The following is a 23,733-nucleotide window of genomic DNA, read 5'->3' on the forward strand; positions in this document are numbered from 1 at the left end:
TCCTTTTTTAAGAAAACATATGTTGGCATTGGAGAGGATTCAGAAGATTCACAAGAATGATTCTGAAATGAAGGACATTTTTTTTGGCTCTTGGACTGTGCTCCTTGGAGTTCAGAAAAATGAGGAGGGTCCTCATGGAAGCATTTTGAATTGAAAGCCCTTGAAAGAGTAGAGGTGGCAAAGTTGTTTCCCATGGTAGAGGAATCAAGGATGAGAGGACATAACTTCAGGATTGAGGAGTCCCCATTTAAAATCGAGACGAAAAGGAATTTCTTTAGCCAGAGAACTTCAGGAATTTGCTGTCATAGACGGCTGTGGAGTGTATTGGGTGTATTTAAGGCAAAGATTGCTAGCTATCTGAATAGTCAGGGTATCAAAGGTTATGGGATAAGGCAGGGGAGTGGAGCTGACTGGATCAGTTTGAATGGCTGAGAGGACTTGATGGGCTGAATGGCATACTTCTGCTCCTCTATCTTATGATTTCTTATCTCATGACGATAAATGCCTGTCAGATTTTTCTTTCAGCTCTGACTCTTCCCAATGCCTGGAGGAGCTCCTTGTCTGGTATGAGTAAACTCCAGGGGCTGATTATTACAGCAAATGCAGTGGAATTTTCCATGGGAGTGAATGATCGGGATGAATGGGGTCAGGCTTCCCCTGCGCTGTCCACGGAGTTGAGCCAGGTGGTTCACCCTTTGACCCTGGGGTTAACCCTTTAACCTCTGATTCTCGGAGGCTGCATTGACTTCCTGTTGCAATGCTATCAATAGCACAGGGAACTCTCCTGTTTCCTCTGCCTGGTGTTTTGTTTCCATTCTCCCAGTTGAATTACTGTAGGCCAGTCCAGAGCAGTTGATGTTTGGCATGGGTTGTGGGTGATGGAGCCGTGCTAATCTTAGTTTGTGAAACACGAAAGTCTGAAGGCACTGTGAATGTAGTAAAAATACATTGAAATACTGGAGGAACTCGGCTAATCTTTGAACACTTCTTCTGAGTGTGAAGGGGTGACTACTGAGTGCCCTGCTCCATCCACAACTGGCCGACTCCCTCTGCCTTCTCTCGTCTCTACCCACGTCTCTACCCATCAACCACCAAGCTTCCTGCTGCTCCATCTCTGTGTGTGTGTGTGTGTGTGTGTGTGTGTGTGTGTGTGTGTGTGTGTGTGTGTGTGTGTGTGTGTGTGTGTGTGTGTGTGTGTGTGTGTGTGTTTCTCGCAAGAGGTACAGGTACTGCGAATCTCATCTCGCTACATTACCCTGCTGTCATTGAATCTGTTAGTCCCAATCTAAATATAGCTTTTAACCAGAAAGCAGTGGGGAGGGGTCACAGGAGGAGGCCGTGAGTACTCTGTCTTCAAATGCCTGAAACTTGAGCTGTTTTGTGACGTCGTTCATTCCTTGGATCACTGCCAGTGTGGGAAGGAAATGGCTGTCGGCTCACAAGTGGTGCTCCTTAACCCATCGCAAGAGGCCGTGCTACTCAGGGTGGGCCTAGTGGGGCTGGTTCCAGGAAACTGCTGGTAAAAATTTGTGGGGAAAGTTCACTAATTGACCTTGTTTCTCCCCCCTCCACCCCAAGCCTTCCTTGGGTCAAGTTATCCTGTTGAATGCTGGTTCAAATCCCACCAGGGCTGGTTTGTAAATTTAAATAGGCTTTTAAAGTTGGGAGCTAATAATTGGTATGTTTCAGTGCAGTGAGGGTGCAAGATTGTCACTGAATTTTCTCCTGCCTGACTGAGTTCTTGGCCTGGATATGGATTTTTTTTCCTGTTGTGAGGAAATTTGGACCAGAGAGCACAGCCTCAGGATGCAAAAACATCCCTTTGGAGCGGAGATGCAGAAGAATTTCTTTACTCAGAGGGTGGTGAATCTATGGAATTTGTTGTTGCTGACAGCTGTGGAGGCCAGGTTATGGGGGATACTTAAGACAAAGTTAGGTAGGCTCTTGATTAGGAAGGTTTATCAATGGTTACGTGGAGCAGGTAGGAGAATTGAGTTGACAAGATAGTGAATCAGCCATGATGGAATGGCAGTGTGGACTTGATGGGCCAAATGGCTTAATTCTGCCCCTATGTCTTGTGGTTTTATGGTCTTGTGGGTGTACCTGGGACTACAGTATGAGTGACTTCACTCACACAACACACATGACTCCCATTCACTCTAGTGCATTGCAGGCAACCTGATGATTATTCAAGAATGAAGACCACAAAAGACCTTATAAACTCCCAATGCTTTATGTGTGAAGGATGAATTCACCACATTCAGCAAAAGTGTGAGACCTCTCGGGGTGATGGTACTAGGTAACACTGGCATGTGTGGGGGCCACTGCCTTGTACCGCTCCATCATCCCTGTCCATCATGGACGCGTCTACACCATTCCCATCTCCCGCAAGGTCTGTGCTCTATCAGCTGGGTGGACGCTCATTCACTGCTTAAAAAACACTTTCTCTCGGCCTCCATTTCAAAGCTCTTATCCTAATATGGTGACTACATCTCTCCTCCTCTGACACAAAGATCCCACAAGCTTGTTTGTCCTGGTGGCTGAGCTAACCTTGGGTGCAGGGCAGTGGGAAGAGATAGCAGCATGTGGTTCTTTGGGGGTCAGCCTTCATCCAACCTCCTGCCACAGAATGTGGCTGCAAAACCATGTAGTTCAACATTAGTGAAAGGATTTGGGTTCTGTCTCCCAAGGTGGAGCTGCAGCAGGGCTGGGGAGGTGATTGAGGAGGGTGCAGGCAAGAGCTCAGAGGAATTGGTGGGCCCGGTTGATGGGCTGTTTGCTCCGCCATACAGTGTGGGACCAAGGCCTTTGTCAGTTGGCACTCCGATCGAAAGGACTGAGGGATGTGGGGATCAAGCAGGGAGGTAGATGAGGTTCAGGATCCACCATGATCTGAAAAAGCCGCTTTGATTATGCTGAATGGCCTTGCCTGATGGAGAGGGCACACTTGGGACAAAGTTCTCTCCAAGAGTTGACAGGTCAATTGCATCACTTTTAAGATGCTGATTTTAAATCAGAAGAAAGTTCATATTTGTAACACAAATCATTGAATCCTGTTTGAATTCTACAGTGTGTTGGTGAGGCCTTGCCTGATAAAGGAGGGTCTCAGGGCTAATTTTGAGGATGTGAGTGATGTTTTTCATAGAGGCTGCACGGTTGTATCTGCCTTCTATATTTGGACGATGGGTGGTGACCCTATTCAAACCAGAAAATCTTAAGGGGAGCTTGGCTGGGGAGACTCTAATAAGAGGGCATAATTTCAAAATGTGGTGTCAGTCATTATAAACCAAGGTTCAGTAAGTTCCTGGGTTAGAGTTCGGATTCTGAGAAATGTCTGTCAACACATTTTTCCAAGTCCGATAAGTCCATGTTTTGTTGTACCATGACATAGTTGCTGTAATTATAATTTCGTTCAGTAGCACCACTCATTAATGAATGGAACGTGCACTGTATCCAGTCAGGCTTAAGGAGTTGAGTGCTCTTCTGTTCTGGTGTCTGCCTCCATTTAGGACTGAGACCAGGAGAAATCTGTTCAGCTGGACTTTTGGAATTGTCCCTCCAGAGGGTGTGGAAGGTGGGCCACCTGAAGGGACCGTATCATTTGATCACACTCACTGCAACACTTTAGTTTTGTAAAGCAGAGGCTTTGAGTTTAATAGACCTACTCTTGGGTCTGATTGACAATAGCAGCAACTGATAGGCTGATCTCTGAGCACTGGCAAAGTCTCGAGGGTTAACTATTAGCACAGCTTGCGCATTGACTGCGTTCCATCTCTGAGAAAAGAAGACCGTTTTTTTTTTTGTTTCTCAGCATTGGTGAAATGGAAACTTGTAATTGCGCCAAGATTGAATTCTGCTTTTGTGTAATGTAGCAGAGAGATTGCAATGATGCTGTAGAGCATAGACTGGTCACGTAGAGAGATGCTGATCTCCAGTCAGAGGTTCTCTCGCAACACCTTGAAGCGTGCAAGGCAGAACGAGCAGAATAATTTATCCCCTTTGTCAATGTCACGTCAACCAGTCACTGTTCAGCATTGTTCAAAGGCTCAACCTGTGCAAAGGCAACCAAAACTGGTGAAGTGACAGCCTGCTGAAGGAAAACCTGCTTTCTTTAATGTCCCCGCTGTTGCATTAGAATTGGGGCATCCAACCTCTGAGACCAGAACAGAGTATGAGAAGATGTTTGATAACCGTGTTGAGGTCAACTAAAGCTCCACCTGATCTGTCACCCAGTGCCCTGGCAAACCTCGGGAGCATTGCTCTGATTCACGCTGGTGCTCTCTGTAACTATTGTACATCATGGGTCATTGGAAGCCTGTCAATTATCTCATTTACTTCCACCATAACCACCTAAAAGAATATTGCCCTAGGCCAGCAATAACTTGAAAAGCCGATATATTGATAAAGAGCAAAATTGTAGGTAAAGAATGAGCAGATTGGAGAGCTTTCTCAAAAAGGGGATGTGAGCCAAATCATAGTCTCCTGTGCTATTTTATTCAAGGAGATTTTTGCATTTGACCCTGAAATTTTCCTGATTTAGTTCTGAGCCAGATGATATCCATGGACTTCCAGCATTGGAGGTCCATGGATTCTGAGAAAGGTGGCTAAATCCAGGAGAGCTCTCCCAAAACTGACACAACCAGCAGCACTGAGGACAGATACGGGATCTTGCTGTATAGACGTTGCTGCATCAGGACACCCCAAGATGTCCATTGACTGCCCATCATCTTAGGGTGCCCTGAGGTGGCTGAAGCTGCTGTTGAAATGGGAAATTCCCTCCACACTCCAGTCACAAGAAATGGGCAAAATGCAGGGAAGGAAATGCCTTGATCTTGGTGGATGAGCCACAGGACCCTCCACCTGACAATCTATCCTCTGTGAGAAGGATTATGTCACAGGCCCGAAATGAAGCATGGGTCATGATTCGGGCAGATGTTAATTTGTTTCTTGTGATTTATTTTCCTGCATTACTTTCAATGTACCAGGTGCTGGAGTGCTTCAACAGATGGTCTGGTTAAATCAGTGGATGCACTGCTTCAGCTGGATGTCAAATTGTGGCTGAACCCGTGTCCAGATGTGGGAGGAAAGGTGTGGAGCTAGCTCACCAGTACTGTGTGGTTGCACAAAGTCGAGGAAAAGCTGAGGTTCCTCCCAAAAGGCTCTTGCAACCAAACCTTCACCTCAAATAAACAACATTGAGTTAAGAAGGATGAGAGGTAACGATAGAGGTCTAAAAGATTCTTAGAGGCTTGGATAAGGTCAACATCCCCAGGATAGGAGCAGCAAATACCTGTACAAAGTGAAAGGATGAAAGTTTAGAGGAAACATTGGGGTAAGTTTTTTTTAAAGAGTTGTGGGTGCCTGGAATGCCTTTCGAGGGGTGATGGTGGAGGCTGGAACATTACGGGCATTTAAGAGACCCTTAGTCTGACATAAGGATGAAAGAAAAATGGAAGAATATGAAGTAGGGAGGGTTTCCATTTTTATTTTACCCACATTGTGGGTTGAAGGGCCTGTACTGTACTTTTTTTTAAATGTGTATGTAACTCCCATGAAGTACCTGAAATGTGGGAACTGTGTGACAGCTAATTTGCAGTTCGCAATCTGGTGATCCAAGCTTGTCTTAATTGATCTTGTTTGAAGTGTGAATGTTTGTTAGGGCACCAGGGAAGAACTCCCTGTACTTCTTTCAATGATGTCCCAGAAATGTTCACCTTGCTTTAAAAAGTATAGAAAAAATTTGAATTATGTCTAGTATTTCCCAGGACGGGCTTATGAATTAGTGAAGCATCTCTGTCACAATGAGGAGATACACCAGCATAAAAGCAAGATAGTTTGACTTTGGACAAGTGAACCCTATGAACTACTTTAAATTGTAGGAAGGAGTGGTGAGCACATGAAGATGAGGCATTAACCAAATTAAAAATTATATACCAAGTTTCTTCATGAGATTGCAAACTGTAGGTCCTGTTCCCAAGCTTTTTTAAATTTTATTCAAAGGAGCTCCTCTTATTCTCAACAACATGTCATAATTATTAAATATTGAACCATTATATAAAGGATACAAATTAAAAAAATACATCTACTAAATTCTTATCAAAGCTCTTAGGAAATTTATTTGTAATTGAGATTGGAAAAAAAAAATGGAGTATTTGGTAAGCTATATTTAGCTTTTATTTCTCATGTCCAGGTGGGTACTGTTGCTAAGATGGACGTTGCTTCGCCTTCCCATGCTCAATGTTTACGTGACATTGTCATGTTTAAATTTAGAGAAGATTTGATACTCAATATCTGATTTCAATTTAAATTTTCAAACACTATGGGGATCATTTTTGAAATATTTTCAAAATCTCTGATATTAATGCAGAGGTGTTGGCTAATGAGGTAATTTATTACTGTGACAGGGTTTTTTTTTTGTCTTTCTTTGCCAAACAGCTTTGGTTTTGGTAGTGGGATTAGATTTTTTTTGTATAATAAAATATTACTATGCTTGATTAGGAATGAGGGGTACTGTGGATGAAATGGTATGATCTGAGTATACTGTATGCTGTACTTGTCTATTTTTTAATATGTATTCTTATGTACTCTATTTTTTGACATGGGATTTCAATTTCAATAAAACTATTGAAAAAGGGATGTTAACCTTCACTGCGGGTCCTTGCTTTACCCCTTCGTGTGCAGGACAGCAAATTCCAGTGCTTGCAACCTGCACTCGGCATTGCTCTGGGCATGTTTGTTCAGGTGACGTGCTGAACTCACCTGGAGCAGTGTTTGAAGGACAGTGTTTCAAAGTTTGAAGCACTCTTTGCTTGTACAAGATGGCGGAGTGATTACTTTGTTCCTCGGGATCTGGGTGCTGCTACAAAGCCAGTGTTTATCTGCCCTGTCCCAGAAGTGCCACTGGCAAATGAAGATGCTTCTATGGAGCTGTACTTTGAGTTACAGTCCCAAGGAGATCTAAGGCCCCTCCAGAGGAAGTATTCAAGTGTATGAGAGAAAATGGACAAGGAGTCAGTCTCTGCTTGAGTTCTCCAATCTTCATGGCTGGCTCATAGATGACAGAGTTTGCCTTGAGTGTCTGTATTTTCCCCTCTGATTTTTGCAAATGTGTTTCAGTGATGGATGGGATCCATAGAACCTTGATTGGGTGGATTTAGAATCTGCTTAGTTGTAAAAAGCAGAAAGTATTCTGTCTGGAGGTCAGTGACCAATGGAGTTCTGAAAGGATCTGTTCTGGAATCACTGCTCTTTGTGATTTTTATAAATGACCTGTCAAAGATAGTCAGGGATAGATTAGTCAATTTGCAGATGATATGAAGGTCGGAGGTGTTGTAGATAGTGTTGAAGGTTGTCATGGGTTACAATAGGCTATAGAAGGGATGCAGTTGTGCAGAAGTGGCAAATGGAGTTCACTCTGGATAAGTATGAAGTAATGCATTTTGGAAGGTCAAACCTGAAGACAATGTTAGAATACTTAACAGCATGGAAGAACAGGGGGTCTTTGGGGTTCAAATCCATAGATCTCTTAAGGTTGCCGCACAGGTTGATAGGGTAGTTAAGAAGGTCTATGAGATGCTGGGCTTCATTAGTCATGGGATTGAGTTCAGAAGTCATGAGATGAAGTTGCAGCTCTATAAATCTCTGGTTAGGCCACATCATGGGCCGAAGGGTCTGTACACGCTGTAATGTTCTTATTTCTACTTTCTACGATGCCCTTCAGAAGAAGCGAATGGAGGTGTGTTGTGTCCGAAGATGATGCCCAGCGGTGCAGCCCCTCTGACAAAGCAAGGTTCCAGAGAAGACAGGGAGCTGCACTGGCAAACCAGCAACGAGGGTTCAAAGGTCTTGAGTTCAGGGAATGGGAAGGAATTCCTGGTATACTTGTTTCCTGGGTCAAATGTTTCACATTTTTCATTCTGCTGAACTTTTTTCCCCCTTGGGTTCAAGCTTCTTTTGCTACCTGGAAATTTCAGTTAAATCACCAATTCACCACAAATCGCAGCTAACCTTGTCGTGTGATGATCCCAAAGCTCTCTCCAGCTGAGCTTTTCCATCTCCTCCTCCAGGTCTAAAGGACAGTGGTGCAGTCTCCTGCTTCATGATCACACTGGGGAGTTGGAGGAGGAGGATGCAGGAGGACTGCTGGACTCCGCCATTTCCTCTGGTGTTTCTGATATCCTTGTCCCAGCCCATAGGTGCAAGTCATTTTCAAGTTTGATTTGAATTCACCTACTAAGCAGTAACACCATGTGGGTGTTCAAGAGACACCCTCCACTTCCCTTTGCCTCTGCTGAGGACTCTTTCTTCCAAAGTGCCCTTATAAATCTTCTTCTTTGATTGAGCTTTTGGTGCTTGCCTATCTTAGTGACCAGCCCATAACTCTTTCTATGTTTTCTATGAGATACAACTACTAGCTGTGGGCCTTGATATTAGCAGTTATAGATCCTAGCAGTACAGCTCCTGGCTCTTTTGGCCTTCCCCAGCACTGACCTTGCGCTACTGAGTCCGCTGCGGTGAGGGGGGAACCATGTGCCATGTCCGCTGCGGAGTGGGGAGGAGTTGCGGCCAGCTGTGGATATTGAGCTGGGACCCCTGTCTGCTGTCTGGGGCCCCAGCTGTGAGCTCCTCCTGACATTACAAACCTGCACCAGTGATATCTGCTGCAGTAAGTCAGTACCTTCCCATTTCTGTGTAAAACCAGCTGAAGCAAGAGTCTAATTCCAAGAAGTGCAGGTCTTACAGCCACTGGCCAGCCCCAAGAGAAGCCACAAACCATGCCTATTGAAAAACCGAGCAACACTGGGATGGAGGCCATTCATTCCATCTTCCCTGTGCTAGTTAGCAGAATTGTTCGAATTGATCTTTCCTTCACTATCCCCAGAAACCTGCAGTTCTTCCTCAAGCTTTCATCTGATTCAAAGATGATTTTGTTTCTGACGCAATTTTGGTCAGAGGTTCCCAGAATGATGCAACTTGCCTAATTAAAATGGTTTCAGAGGGCATCTCTGAAGAAGCAGGGCTCCTGTTTTGACCCTCACCTCCTGTTTTACTCCTGCCAGCCGATCAATGCATGTGTCCCTGTTTGTGCAGAGCCCATTCCTGGGGATCGAGCCTTCTGTGAAGCAGGAAGTGGAAAATTCCATTCCAGCACTCTGACTTGTGTGTATGGGGTATCATCTTAGTTTGTTGATATGAAACTCTGAAGTGAGAGGGTGTGAGGTGGGGAGAACCAGGCCACTGGAACACAAGGACACGAGGCTCCTAGAGTGAACTAGGAGATGAAGTGGCCATTCAGCCCCACATCCTGGTTCTATCATCCAGTAAGATCATGTTGATCCTTGCATGTCACTTTCCTGCACCATATCCTTTGATTCCTCTAATATTCTAAGATCAATGGATCTCTGTCTCATATACAGAGCCTCAACTGTTTCCTTGGGTAGAGAATTACAAAGATTCACCGCCATCTGGATGTAGAAACTTCTCATCTCTGCGCTATACCCTTTGAGACTAAGGAAATATCAACTCCATATATATCCAACCATGTGATATCCAAAAAATTTCAATAATGTCATCTTTTGTTCTTTAAGTCCAGAGATTGCCTGCCATCCCATCAATCTGGAAAAACTTTGCTTCACTCCCTTCCTCCTTCCTTGGGTAATGAAGCTAGATATGGTTTTGAGTACCGGGGAGGGGGGTTCGGGGGGGGGGGGGTGGGAGAAAACCATTGTTAGTGCATTGCTATTATAGTACCAGCAACCAAGGTTTGAATCCACTGCTATCTAAGGAGTTTGTACGTTCTCCCTGTGTCTTCATGGGTTTCCTCCAGGCACACCAGTTTACCCCCACCCTCCTAAAACATATAGGATTTTTTTAGGTTAATTAGTGTATTGGGGAGGGTGGGGAACAGGCTCATGTTGTATCTCTAAATTTAAAGCAAAATATCTCCACTCTTGTAATAAAGCCTATCGTTCTGTTGGCCTTTCCAATTGCTTGTTGAATTTGCACATTTTTTTTGTGATTTGTGTACGAGTCCCTCTGAACTCCAACACCCTTCAGGCTGACAAGGTAATCCATTCATTCCTATTTCTGTTTTTCTTCATCAGGCAATCCTCACTCCACACCATACATAACCTCCAATACTGTGCGTATGTTACCTCCAATCCTGTGTGCTGTCATTTTGTTTAATAATCAATTTTGTGGAATTGCACTGGTTCTCCTTGACAACATCAGAACGCTGATCATTCAACCACTCAAACACTTTCTGCCCCATCCTGTCATGAACGTCTTCATGCCTTGTTACTATTACATTTAAACTCCAACTTATTCCCTTTCTTGTACAAGCAGCCATTTCAAGTGTATGAGATCAGGTTGACCATGTTAGACATTGAAGTGAATTTCAGCTAAATTTGATCTAGAGCTTAGCTCTTGTGGATGGACAGGTCATTGGGGAATGGGCTATTTCTGGTGAGTTTATAACTGGAGCGCTGGGGACTGTGCAGTTTGGAACTTGGCAAAGGAGCAAGAAACTGGTAAAGAAAGGCAAGATAAAATATGTGTAAACTGGTGAGAGACATTATAATGGTTGCAGAGCAATTGTGGGTCCTTTACAGACACCAGGAGATGGCGGGTCAATTAAAGAACAATAGAGTCTGTCTTCACCTCTAGAAATGCCAGGGGTCAGACAAGAGGAACTGGAAGGAAATACAGTAAGTATGAGGAACTAATACTACAAGAAAAACTGGTACAAAAAGCTGATTTTTCAAAAGAGTAAAGATCCCAAAGTTTTGAAAGAAATGGTGATGGATTCTGTTATCTCTATGGATTGGAGAGCAGACAATTCACTAGTGAGGGAGGGGAAAGAGAGGAAAGCTAGAGCGACTGACCTGATAGGTTAGCATCAGTATTTGGATGAATGGCAGAGCTCCTTGCAAAGAATAATGGGATTGAATAGAGTCGAGTCAGCATTGACCTATGAAAGGAGAATCCCATTTTACTGATCTGCAGAAATTCTTTGAGGACATGAGTCAAATATTCAGGGAAAAACCAATGGATTAGTGAATGCAACTTTTGAGAAAACTAACGTCAAAATTCTGAACAGTGGGGCTGGTCAGCAAGTTGAGAACACACAAAATTGCGATCTATGGAATGAGTTGTCCGACAGAAAGCAAGTAGTGGGAATGTATGGATCCTTCTCATGTTGGCAGTGTGTGACCTGTGGGTACCATGAGGATGGACTCTGTGACCAAATGCCCTTAGTCCAAGCATGATGACACAAATTCAGTGGGCAAGTGAAGAGGGAGTGGATGTAACGGTAAGTGAATCTGAAGAAGGTGGCTGATGGAATATAATGCAAAATAATGGGGAGGTATTTACTTTGGTGAACAGAACAATGGTGAGAGATGTGGGTAATATTAATGTTTCACAAGGACCTGATGTTCAAGTCACTGACAGATAGCAAGCAGGAAAAGCAAATGATTGGAGAGTCAAATAGTGTATTTTGTCTTTATTAATGGAGGATATAGGACTAAAGATGTCACTGCAATTATCTAGTGCCTTAGTGAGATCGTATGTAGAATATTATGCATTGTTTTGGTCCCCTTGAAACAAAAGATACTTGCCACAGAGGGAGGGCATGGAAGATTGATGAGAATGGTTCTAGGGTTGGCGTGATTGCTGAATGAGGAGAGATTGAGACTGTACTCTCGAGTTCAGAAGAATGAGGGGAGATCTCGTTGAAATGTACATGGGGCTTGACAGGCTGGATGCAGGGAGGTGGTTCCCTTAACTGAAAATTCTAGGACCAGGAATCAGTCTCCGAAAAAGGGGAATAGGCCAACTAAAAGTGGGATGAGTAAAAGTTCCGTCACTTGGAAGAATGATCTTTCCTCGGAATTGTGTGGAGGCTCAGTCACCAAGTTTGTTCATAACTGGTTGATAGATTTATGAACATTTAAAGGAATAAAGTGATGGGGGAGATGGAGAATAATACAGAGGGATATCAGCCATGGTCCTGATCAATGGGAGAATAAAATGTCCTCCCCTATTTCCTATTCTAATGAGGGATCCCTGGGCAATTAATGGAAGAAAGGCCTCCAGCTTGCCTTTATAACATTCCCTACAGGCCTGTCAGAGTAGTGGTGGACTCTGTGTCAGCTGCGATCAGCAAGCACTGCCTGGCTGGGTCTTGAAATGTGTTGGTCACTTTTATTCCAAAGAACTGTAAGAATCTTGGTCCAACAACCTGTCTCCTAACTTGCTTCATTGCCAGCACTACCTGTGAAAACCGTCTCCAGGTTGGTCCCTTGGAGATGCAGGGAAGAGTGTGGGTGGATTGGAGGGAAGGCAAGCCTTGGCCCTGGTCCCTCCATGAAGAAGTCTGGTGATGTTCTCATGAGGAATGCGTGCATCGGTGCTGCTGCTAGAGAGAATGTAGCTGCCCAGCCTGCTGGCAGGCAGGGTGAGAGGGGTCGTGGGAATGGAATTGTGTGTTTCATTGGCCTCGATCACAGATGTCAGCTAAATATAACCAACGAGAGCCAGGCCATACTACTGAAGCCAGGAGTAACATTTCAGAGAAGATGCTCTTGTGTGATTCCACTCATTGCAGTGTTGGAGACCATTGTAAATTCATCAGCGGCCAATTATCAGCCATCTGTAATTGTCCCTGAGAAGGTGGTGGGAGTGAGCTGCCAACCTGAGCTGCTCAATGACATCCAGCACATTTCAGGGTTGTTACCTAGTGCTGATGATGGAATGTAGTTGGGACAATGTGCAGGTGCTGTTCACATCTCCCATACATTCCCACTGAGGCCCTCCTTCTACTGGCTAGCAAGGGTATTATTTGGTCGGTACTGTTGAACACGTATCAAAGGCACGCACTGCACCCATGGTGCTGGTGGTGGGGAGTTGGATGTGTGTTGGTTTCTCCTACATGGTGCTCTTTCAGAGCTGCTGGAGTTGCACTCATCCCAGTAAATGCAGAGTGTCCGCAGCAATCTATCTCCTTGTAACCCACTCCTATGCAAGTGATTCACTCGGATGAAGAGCCCAGCTTCTAGGTTGGGCACAGCTGCTGCCAGAAAAAGGATAGTGCTCTACAGTGAGAGGGGAGTAACCAGGATGCTGACTGGGATGGAATTGATGTGTTAAAGGTGTAGAGGGGATTAACCAGGGTGTAGTCCTGAATGGAATGAATGGTGCCTGGAAAGGTGCAGTGGGGATTAACCAGGGTGTTGCCTGGGATGGAAAGGTACATTTACAAGGATACTTTAAGAATTGGCAGAGATTACGAGAGAATATGATTGAAGTGCAAGAAAAGGTGAACTGCAGAACGGATTTGGAGGAAGGGGCCAGAGTTTTGACCCAGACTGGAATACACTGCCTGAGGGTGGGGAAGCAAGGTCACTGTCTTGTTAGTTCTCTCCACATCTGTTCCAATTTAGTGCCTTCCAGCTCTGTCCTGAGTCTCCTCCTCACACCTCTGTTAACCAGCCTTTGGCCATGTTGCCATCTCCATCTGGAACCTTCCGGCTTGTAGCCACACCAGTTGTTTTTCCTCATGGACTTTGAATTTGGAAAAACCAACATTGATAGGTGGAAGTAGAGTGGAATCGGTGAAAATCTGGTGGAAGAATTCAGGGACCGATGAAGATGCAGCCAAATATAGAAGAATGTTGGGCTATTCTGACATAAAATCAGGAAAGAAAAGGTAGTGAATGATTTGTATACTCGGGAAAGGCTGGCAACTGCTTGGAATTTGATGTCAGGATTGGCATCAATTTCAATGGTGGGGGAAAGGCAAATGTGGCACTAAGGAACATTTGTCAATATTCCATGTCCCAAGGGGCAGAATGGCCTCTTCCTGATCCAACCCTTCTCCTGACCCAGGCTTCATCATTTGTTGGTGTGGGTTGAGTGAAAAATTGATTATTTAATTGGTTTGCCCTTTCAGAGGGAATGATTTCCATTTCCTAATTCCAGAGGTTACCTGGTGGGAGGTCCCAGGAACCTCTGATCCCTGTCCTTGCTAGCAGGGGATTCGCTGGGTTTTATTCTGAGCTCCAGGAATGAGCCCACGCACTGGCCCGTAAGTGGGACAATCCCATGGGCACTCCAGAACAGAGCATTGGGTGCAGACAAATTGGAGTGATCTATACCTGAGGGAGTTGTGATTTCTCGAATACCAACACCCCCCCCCCCCCACACCTCCTCCGCTGTTACCCAGTCAATGAGCTGCTCCCTTCTCCATGACAAAACACTCTGATAAATAAAGGGGGCAGAAGCTGTTGAATGAAAGGTTGGTATTTTGCCAGCTTGGAAGGAAGCCAGAGGTAGATTCAGCCGTTCCTTCAAAAGGCAACTGGAGAACTTTTCAGAAAGATTGAGTGTTTGCTAAGAATTATTGGAAGATGCTTGCGGAGGCAGGGGGATAGAATGATGTTCCTCTGGAGTTGCTGCAATGTCAAGGAAGTGAACCTTTTGTTTCGGGAAACCTTAGACCAATCCAAGTAGGGTGGTGACTGTTGGTCAGAAAGTCAGACCACAATAGCCAACTTCAAGCTAATCTACCCCTTTTCCTTCCTCCAAATCCCTGGAAGATTGTGAAGCATCTGCCCCTTGTCCAGCACTGTGCAAGGTCAACCTTGCAGGCCAAGAAACCAATGGGAATGATTAAACAGCTGGAAGCATGGACACAGCAAAATGTAACCCCTACTTTCAGTAATAGTCGGGTAATTTCATTCAATGATAACAGCAAAGAAAATTGTATTTAGCAGCAAGCAAAATGAATGAATGCCCTTATCAGGAGCTGAGGGCTAGATGTTCACCTGGAATTCACCTCCCCTGAGTACATGAAGGCGTGGCCTTGCACCACGTTCTGCTCCTATGTTGGCTTTTCACTCAACCTACACCATTCATCCGGATACTGTGGATGTCCTCATTTTTATCTCTGCAGAATTGATTGCAGGTTCACTTCCCCTTCACCCTCTCTATGCCACCCCAACTCCTCACCATCTGTTTATTCCTCTGAGTCGAACCAACCTACCCTGCACATCTCTCTGAAAGGATTTTCTCCAGCATTCCTGAATGGGATTGTTGAGAACAGAGCAGCATGGGAACAGAAGGCTGGCACAGTTGGTGTAGCAGTTAGTGCAATTCCTTTACAGTGCCAGTGATCAGAACTAGGGTTCAAATCCCGTGCTGTTTGTACGTTATCCCAGTGTCTGCATGGGTTATCCCTGGGGACTCTGGTTTCCTACAACCATTTGAAATATACCAAAGGTGTAGGTTAATTGGGTGTAAATTGGGCAGCATGGACTTGTGGGCTGAAATGGCCTGTTACTGTGCTGTATATTTAAATTATAAAAAATTTAAAGTTAAGAACAGGCCCTTCATCACATGATGTCTGTGCTGACCAGGCTAATCCCACCTGCCTGAACATGGTCCTTCCCTTTCCCCCAGAGTTGGTGTCAGAACAAGCGTAATTAGGGGGGCATTCAGGCAATCACGGGGACAAGGCACAAAATGATGTTCCAAAACTCACTCATCTGGGGAGGGGAGAGGCAGGTTCCATAACTGCCATGAATCTTCGTGCGCCACCGTGACTCTTCCCCCCCCCTCCCCCGACGTAATAGAAAAACAAGCATGCTTATAATCATGTGGACACGAGCGACGCTAGTGCTGTAAGTGGGGAGGCACAGAAACTCACTTAGGGGGACAATGCCCACAGATGCCCTCCTTGGCACCGGCCGCTCTTTCCCCTGTCCCTGTGTTCTGTCTAAACCTCTCTAAACATTGAGATTGTATCTGTCTCCACTCCCTCCTCTGGAAGTGTGTTCTGTCAGAACAAAACTTGCCTCCTAAATTGTCTTTAAACATTCCCTCTTTCACCTTAAACCTTTGCCCTCAAGTATTTGATATTTCTTTTATGGGAAGGGTTGGAAATATTCTGACTGTCCACCTCATCAATGCCTCTCACAATTTTATTATCCCTATCAAGTCATCCCTCAGCCTCTGACATTCCAGGGTAAAACCCAAATTTCTCCAACCTCTCCTTGTGGCTATGCTCTCCATTGCAGGCAATGTCCTTGTGACCCTCTTGTATCTGCTATCGATGGTTCCCAGTTCAGATTTCCCTCGCATATAAACACTTCTTGCTGATTGCTCTATCAAACTCAGTTTCAAAGTTCTGATATATTGTCAGAGTACGTACATGATATCAGATATGAACCTGATTCTTCGTTCCTGTGGGTGAAGGAGAATTACCATTTATTGGTAGTGCAAAAAAATACTGTACTCATGTTATACATATAAACAAATAAAGAAATGTAAACAAATTGTGCAATGCAGAGAGAAAAAAATCAATAAAGTGAAAAAGTGAGAGTCCTTAAATGAGTCCCTGATTGAGTTGTTGAGTCTGATGGTAGAGAGGTAGCAGCTGTTCCTAGGCACCATGCTCCTGCCGCTGTCTGAATGGGGATAGAAGTCTACTCCAGCTCCTGCCTCATTTTGAACCTGAAGCCACTCTGCCTGAATTGACTATCCCCTGCTGGGATGTGGAGATCCATGTCACCGACCACATCATCTAATTTAGAAAGCATCCACTCCTGGAACATTTTCAATGAGTAGCAGCTGTTATATTGGAGCCAACACAGCAAACAATTCTCTAACTGTACATTTCCACAGTGAAATGATCTGCTGGATGAGGGGCTAAATATCAAGCAAGGAAAACGAGCAAACAATCCTGCACTTCTCAGAATAATATCCTGGCAATCTTGTCCACTTGAGCATGTGTCTGTTCTGAACACAAGCACCTCTGTAAACATGCCACAGGACATTCAGGAAGTGCTAGTCTAGACTTGAGTCCTTTCTGAAGAGTGGAACTAGACTTTTCAGTCTTTAAACTGGAGGCAAGAACGCATCCAGTGCAGTTCTAATGATCCCTCTGCACCTGGAGTCATCTTCCTGACCTGCAGACACAAATGAGAGAAATGCAACAACACTTCCTTGACAATCCGCATGTTCCACCCTAATACGCTTACACTCAACTGTGTGGCCAAATTCTTCTCTGACAAGCTTGCAGATGACACTACGGTTGTGGGATAGATCTCAAACCATGTCAAGCTGGCATGCAGGTAGGAGATGGTCCAGTGGCCTTTCGTCAATAACAGTGAATTGAAGGAACTGGTCATTAGCTTTTGGAAGTAGGATGGTGCATATGTTCTGGGTTCAGGCTGCCATGCTAAAGAGGAGAGATTTAAGTCTTTAGGTGTAAATGTTACCAACAATTTGTCCTGGTCCAATTGCATTGTTGCGACAGCCAAAAAGAAAGTGCCCAATGCCTCAGAAGGTGAAGAAAGTTTGGCATGTTCTTCAGTGTCTCTGACCATTTGGTGGATGTACAACAGAAAGTATCCTGTCCAGATGTATCAGAGCTTCTGATTGGAACTGCTCTATCCAAGATTGAATTAACTGCAGGGAGAAAACACAGCTCAGACCATCAGTAAAACCAGCCTCCCCTCAGTTGACACGGTCTACATTCCTACTGGCTTGGAAAAGCAGTCCATCTCACCCTGGTCACAGCATCTTCTCCCCTATCCTGTCAGCCAGAAGACAGAACATTTCAGCACAGTGCTGGCCCTTCGGCCCATAATGTTGTGCCGACCTATATAAACCTAGTCCACAACAATCTAAACCTTCCCTTGCTCTGACCCATAATCCTCCATTTTTCTTACATCTAAGTATCTGTCTGAGTCCTTTAAATTTCTCTATTGTACCATCCACCACCACCCTTGGCAAACATTCCAGACATCCACCACTCAGTGTTTTTAAAAATAAATAGATAGATAGAAAGAAATGAATAAATACATAGATCAACAGATAAATAGACAGATAGAAACTTGCCTCTTGCATCTCCCTAAACTGTCCTCCCTCACATTAAACCGATATCCCCTGGATTTGCAATTGTTGCCACAGGAAAAAGATGCTGGCTGTCCAATCCGATCAAATCTTGTATACCCCCGAGTTACCTTTCACCCTTCATTGCTCCAAAGAGAAATGCTGGAGCTTTTCTCAAAGATGCACTGGACTAGATTCAAGAGCAGCTTCTTTCAGGCTGTTAGCAGACTCTTGAAAAGATCTCCAAAGTGCAGAAGATGATCTTGCTCTTACAAATTAAGTCAACATGGACCTCACTCAGTTTAGCTTCACTTACCTCCATCACACCATATTCTGCACGAGCACTCTGCAGTATCTGTTGTACTCGAGTATGCTGACTTAGCTAATAAACAAGCAAAACAAGGTTTGTCACGGTATCTCAGTACACATGACAATAATAAACCATTCAGTTCAAAGCGTTCTCTCTCCGGTGAGGAGCAATAAGAACACAGATACGGCAGGTTCGACTTTCTCACCACTGGCTGGGATGACTCAGTGTGGCTTCTGCACACTCGAGTACCAAACTCCCACTTCAATGCAACGCGTAGCAAGGAAATAGAATTTATTGAGATGAAATTTGCTGTTTTTCGGTGGCATTACAGTACAGATATTGTTATAAAATTACATTAAAAAATTAATAAATGAGTGGAAAAGAAGAGAAAGTGAGGTAGTGACTAGTTTATTGTCCATTCAGAAATCTGACAGCAGAGGGGAAGCTGTTCTTGTGCTGGTGGGTGTACATCTTCGGGCTCCTATGATGGTAGCAGTGAGAAGAGGACATGGCCTGGGTAGTGAGGGTCTTTGAGGATAGACACTGCTTTCTTAAGACACCTCCTCATGTAGATGTCCTCGATGGAGTGGAGACCGATGCTTGTAATGCTGTTGGCCGAGTTCACAACCCTCTGTAGTTTGCTCTTGATCTGTGAATTGGCACCACCTTGATGCGGCCAGTCAGAATGCTCTCCATGGTACACCTATAGAAATTTGCAAGAGATGACATATCGAATCATCTCAAACCCATGCCAAGTATTGCTGCTGGCAAGCCTTCTTGATTGCTTTGATATGGAGGCTCCAGGACAGATATTCGGAGATGTTGATATCCTGGAAATTAATACATCCAAAGCTATTTCAAAGCTGTTAGCAAGGTGGAAGGCTGGACAAGCTGAGGGCGTATCCATGAGAACTTCAGAGAATTGAAGATTGAAGCACGTTAGATCCTGACAGGGTGGCTACAGAAAGAATGTTCTCCTTTTGCTTTGTGAATTGTTTAAAATCAAACTTGCCCCTGTAGGTAGAACTGAGGGAATTGCTCTCAGAGGGTCATGTGTCATTCTTCTGAATCCTCCTCTAGTCAAGTGGAAGCAGTGCATGACTAAGATGTGCTTGATACTAAATGAGCAGAGGTGAAGTGTTAGGGGTGATGATGGAGTATTTGGGGTTGCAGTTACAATCAGATTTGCTATTGATCCTGTTGAGTGGTGGGACGGTCAGGAGTGCTGAGTGGCCCGCTCCTGTTTCTAATTTGTGTGTACCTGTTTGATACATTAGCAGACCCGTGGTAATGACGTTAAAACCTTGCAGCATGAAAATAGGTCCTTTGGCCCATCTAGTCCATACCACACGTTTTTTTCCATCGTCCCAGCAACCTGTGCCCACACCATAGCTCTCCATACCCCATCCATCCATGTACCTATCAAATCTCTTCAATATCAAAATCGAACACACAGACACCACCGCCACTGGCAGCTTGTTCCACACTCTCAGGCCTGAGTGAAGTTTCCCCTAATGTTCCCTTTCACCTTTCACCCTTGACCCAAGTCCTCTTGTTCTTGTCTCCCAGTTGTTGCTAAATGATACGAGTTGCTTTGTAAATTGCTTTGTGATGTCAGAGCCAGTTACTTGAAAAGCTCTTTTAAGCTACTCAAGCTGTTAGCTGAAGGAATGGACAGCCTCTGCTTGAAGCCTGGTCTCTCCTGGCCAGGTTCTACTTGAGCTCAGAAGCTTGCCCGAGGCCCTATTCTGCTAGTAGTCCAGATTTCTGTAATCAGCAGTACAGAGCTCAGGCCTCGTGGGGGTTTTGCGTCAAGACTCTGGTCACTGCATTGTTTCACCAAGGCCCCAAGATACGTTTAGTTCTATTTCTGATACCTCCAGTGTAGATTTATTTGCTGTCAGTTATTTATAATATTTGGCAGCAGTATGCTTCCGTGACACAGTAGTTCCTTCTGCAGTTTGTTTGGTTGCGGGAGCAGTGGGTGGACACAGACATCCTGGCCAGTCCGACTCCCTGAAGCAGCTATCTGATCTGGGTCCCTCTTGATCTTATGAGCAGAGTTCTCCGGTGGAAGAGTAGTCATTCCCAGCAACACTACACATGCTTCACCACCACAATGAGAGTCCGCAGGAGTGACGGCAAAGGTTCCATCTGCCCCCACTCCCCTCAGTTGGGCGGAACGGAGACCCACGGCCACTCTTCCAGGAAGAGCAGGTGAGTGCTCTCTACGTCCTGGGTAACATATAAAGCTCAACCCGTGTCTGAAAATGAATGGAGGCCACCGGTGCTGGGACGTGGAGAAAAACACAATGTGCTGGAGGAACACTGCATCGGTGGGAAAGAGTGGTTGGCGTTGCAGGCTGCACCCTTCATGGATCAGAGAAAGGTGGTTCAATGAGGACAGTGAGAGGGGTAGGACCGGGGCCAGTGAGGATTGGTGGACCAGGACGAGTGGAAAGGTGACGGACAGAGGCAGGTGATGGGTAGATGCCAGACAGTGGAAGAGAGAAGCTAAGCCCAGCAGGGTGGGGTGGGTGAGAAGGAGGGTCAGAGGCTGAAAATTAATGATCTAATAATAACTTAGAACATTGTGGGTTTGCTGTACATGTCAACCATATCACAGCAGACAAATATAAAGAAAAGTACTCCTTGCTGTTGGGATGTGTGGGACTTGCTGAGATCAAATACGCACCACCAAAATGCCATTTTAGAAATATATATATATATATATTTGGTTAAATTACAAAACCGTCAGGGTGAAGTGATTAGAGTTTTTGTTCAGATAATGTAGGGAGCTGGATTTCATCGAGCAGGGTGCTCCAAGGCCTAATTATACATTAACATTGGCAGATTCCAAACTTAATGAGGGAATAGGAAATCAAACGCAATGAAAGGAAATCAAAATATACAGACGGGCGAAGGATTTTCACAAGCAGTTATCACAGTAAGAAGGGCTGATGCCCTTCTGTGCAATAATAGGACTCTGTATCTAACCTGCCTCTGCTCTGGATGTGTGTGTTACTGAGTCAAGCTCCTCCTTTGCTGAAGTACTCCCAGGGCAGGGCAGGTCGGATACAGGCCTGCTTTTGAAAGAAAAAGAAAAACATAACTGCAGATTGTTTATTTTTTTTTTTAATTCATTTTTTTCATAAATATATTCATACAGTCTTTAAACTTTTATACATTTCAAATATAAAGCATTTACAAACAAAAGAAAAAGAAAATTGTCCCTCCCTTTTCCTTTCCCCCCCATCCCCCCATCCACCAATACAACTTCGCTCAACATCAGATCTCTTTTTGTGGGATATCACATCTTTACATACCTTGAAGGGTCAGGTTTACAATTTGAACCCTACATAATCTAAGTATAGTTGCCATATCTTAATGAAAGTGTCATATTTATTTTATAAGTTGTAGTTGATTTTTTTTTCCTCCATGGGTATGCAACTACGCATCTCTCTGGCCCATCAAGCAATAAGTAGGGGAGAACTGGACTTCCAAGTGATTGCTATACACTCCTTGGCCACAGCCAGGGCTATCTTAACAAAACCGATTTTTGAGATATAGTCAATTTGCTGCTCACGTGCATGAGGTTGCCCAGAAGGTACAGCTCTGGGTTGCATGTGAAGGTCACTCCTGTTATTCTTGTTAGTGTTTCAGCGATATCATGCAGAATGGTCTTGCCTTCACACACAACCATGTAGAATGTATAAAGGTTCCAATTTCCATGCCACATCTAAAGCACATTTCAGATATTGATTTCTGTCATTTTTAGGATGTAAGATATAACTGATATGGAAAATTATATTGAACCAATCCATATATCACATTAATCGTTGATGTCATACTGTCCAAACACCAGTTAGACCAGCATTCCTCTGGTATTGTAACATCTAGATCTGACTCCCACCTCTCCCTTGACCTTTGTAGGCTTGGCTTCACACTTTCGCCTTGGAGAGCAGAATACATCCTAGTTATGAATATAGGTTCATTTCCTAGTCAGAACATCCCTTCCACTTCATTACTTGAGGATGAGGTCATTGTGGGACCCCCCTCTCTCTAAAACTGCAGATGCTTGACATGCAAAATAAAAACAGAAAATGCTGCCAATACTCAGCAGATTATGCAGCGTTAATATCTCAGATCAAGATCCTTTGACAGATGAATGTTGACATTTTCTTTCCACCTGACGAAGGTCCCAAGTCCAAAATGTTGGTTACCCTTAACTTCTTCTGGATGCTGAGTGACCTGCTGAGTTTCTCCAGCAAGTTTGTGTGTTGCTTTCCAATAAGGTAGTTTTAAGTTGCAGGGAAGAGTCGGGAGGGATGGGTGGGCCAAAGGTACAAGAGTAAAGTCAATGTTGCTATGGGTTAATGGGAGCAGGTAGTTAACACGGAAGTGTAAGATGCGACAGAATAGTTCCCAGCAGATAGGGAAGTGAAAACTGAGCCAGTTTCACAGAAGGATGATTTGCAGCAAAGTTGACCCATTCTGAAGTTAGAGAAGCTAACGTTTGAGTCCAAGAGACTATATTGACCCCTAAGGAAAGATGAGGTGCTGTCCCTCCAGCTTGTGTCGTGCCTTGTTGTAATGATGCAGGAGGTCACGGACCGATGGGTTAGAGTGGGAATTAAAGTGGCAGGCAGTAGGAAGCTTGGTTATTCCTGCAGAACAAATGCGGGCACCCCACGAAGCATCAGTTGATCTGTACTTGGCTTCTCCAATGTGGATTACTGTAAAGACCCCGTGTAGCTAATTAGATTGGGAGAATTTCCAGAGGGTGAGAGAAGAGGTGTGGGAAGTAGATGAGGAGAGGGAAACCCATGGCTCAGGAAGAGGGAAAACATTTCAGAGGGTTTTGGAGAAAATCTGATAGAGAACGATAAAGTGGAATGGTCCTTGTGGGAAGTGGGTGGCGGGGGGGAGAATGTATAGTCGGGATAACTGTGGGAGCTGTGGATGCTCAACCCTAGCCTGCTCCGCCCAGTTTGAGAGGTACAGAAATGGAAGAGTTGAGGTTAATCACGTGAAGCTGAGAGCTGGGTGGAAAATAGCTTCAAAAGTGATGTGTGGTTCAGTTTGACTGCAGCAGGCAGCACCAGTGCAGTAATCCCAGCAGCAGGCAGCACCAGTGCAGATAAAGAGTCCAGGGAGAGGTCCTGAGTAGAACAAAACAGACTGTTCTGCGCGTCCCACAGGAAAAATAAATTTGGCTTGGGCTCATCTGAGTTCCCGCTGCACTGCCTCTTCAAGCACACACAGGGCAGGGAGATTGCCATTTGCTGAGTTTGTGGTCTGATGTTGCAGACAAGAAAATGACGGAGAAGTTCTTTCCATGTCTGTGCTGTAATTTAGCCAGGATTAGCAGAAGTTTGTTGTGTTCTCCTTGTATCCAAAGTGCAGCAGGTCTTTTCCAAATGTGGGGAATCAATAGTAGCAGTGTAGTTGTCTGAGGATACTTTTGAAATGTTTAAGATTTTGTAAATAGAAATGTATGAAATCCTGCAGGTGGTTGTTGTGAAACC

At 44.6% G+C, this 23,733-nt stretch overlaps 1 protein-coding gene across 5 annotated transcripts in view; it reads left to right on the forward strand.

Annotated features, from left to right (window-relative positions):
* mef2b (myocyte enhancer factor 2b) overlaps positions 1-23,733 on the forward strand; it is a 92,870-nt gene that overhangs the window by 17,843 nt on the left and 51,294 nt on the right. The window contains exon 1 of one of the 5 annotated variants that reach the window (XM_069928571.1): positions 1,430-1,519. The exons of 2 other annotated variants lie outside the window; for them this stretch is intronic. The gene's annotated coding sequence lies outside the window, so the exon portion shown is untranslated. Of the gene's footprint in view, positions 1-1,429; positions 1,520-10,610; positions 10,707-19,823; positions 20,423-23,733 lie in introns of those variants that run through there. 2 more of the 5 variants (XM_069928570.1, XM_069928568.1) reach the window with 2 other exon arrangements.

This window comes from Narcine bancroftii, chromosome 3 (genome assembly GCF_036971445.1).
Source record: "Narcine bancroftii isolate sNarBan1 chromosome 3, sNarBan1.hap1, whole genome shotgun sequence".
Taxonomy (NCBI): Eukaryota; Metazoa; Chordata; class Chondrichthyes; order Torpediniformes; family Narcinidae; genus Narcine; species Narcine bancroftii.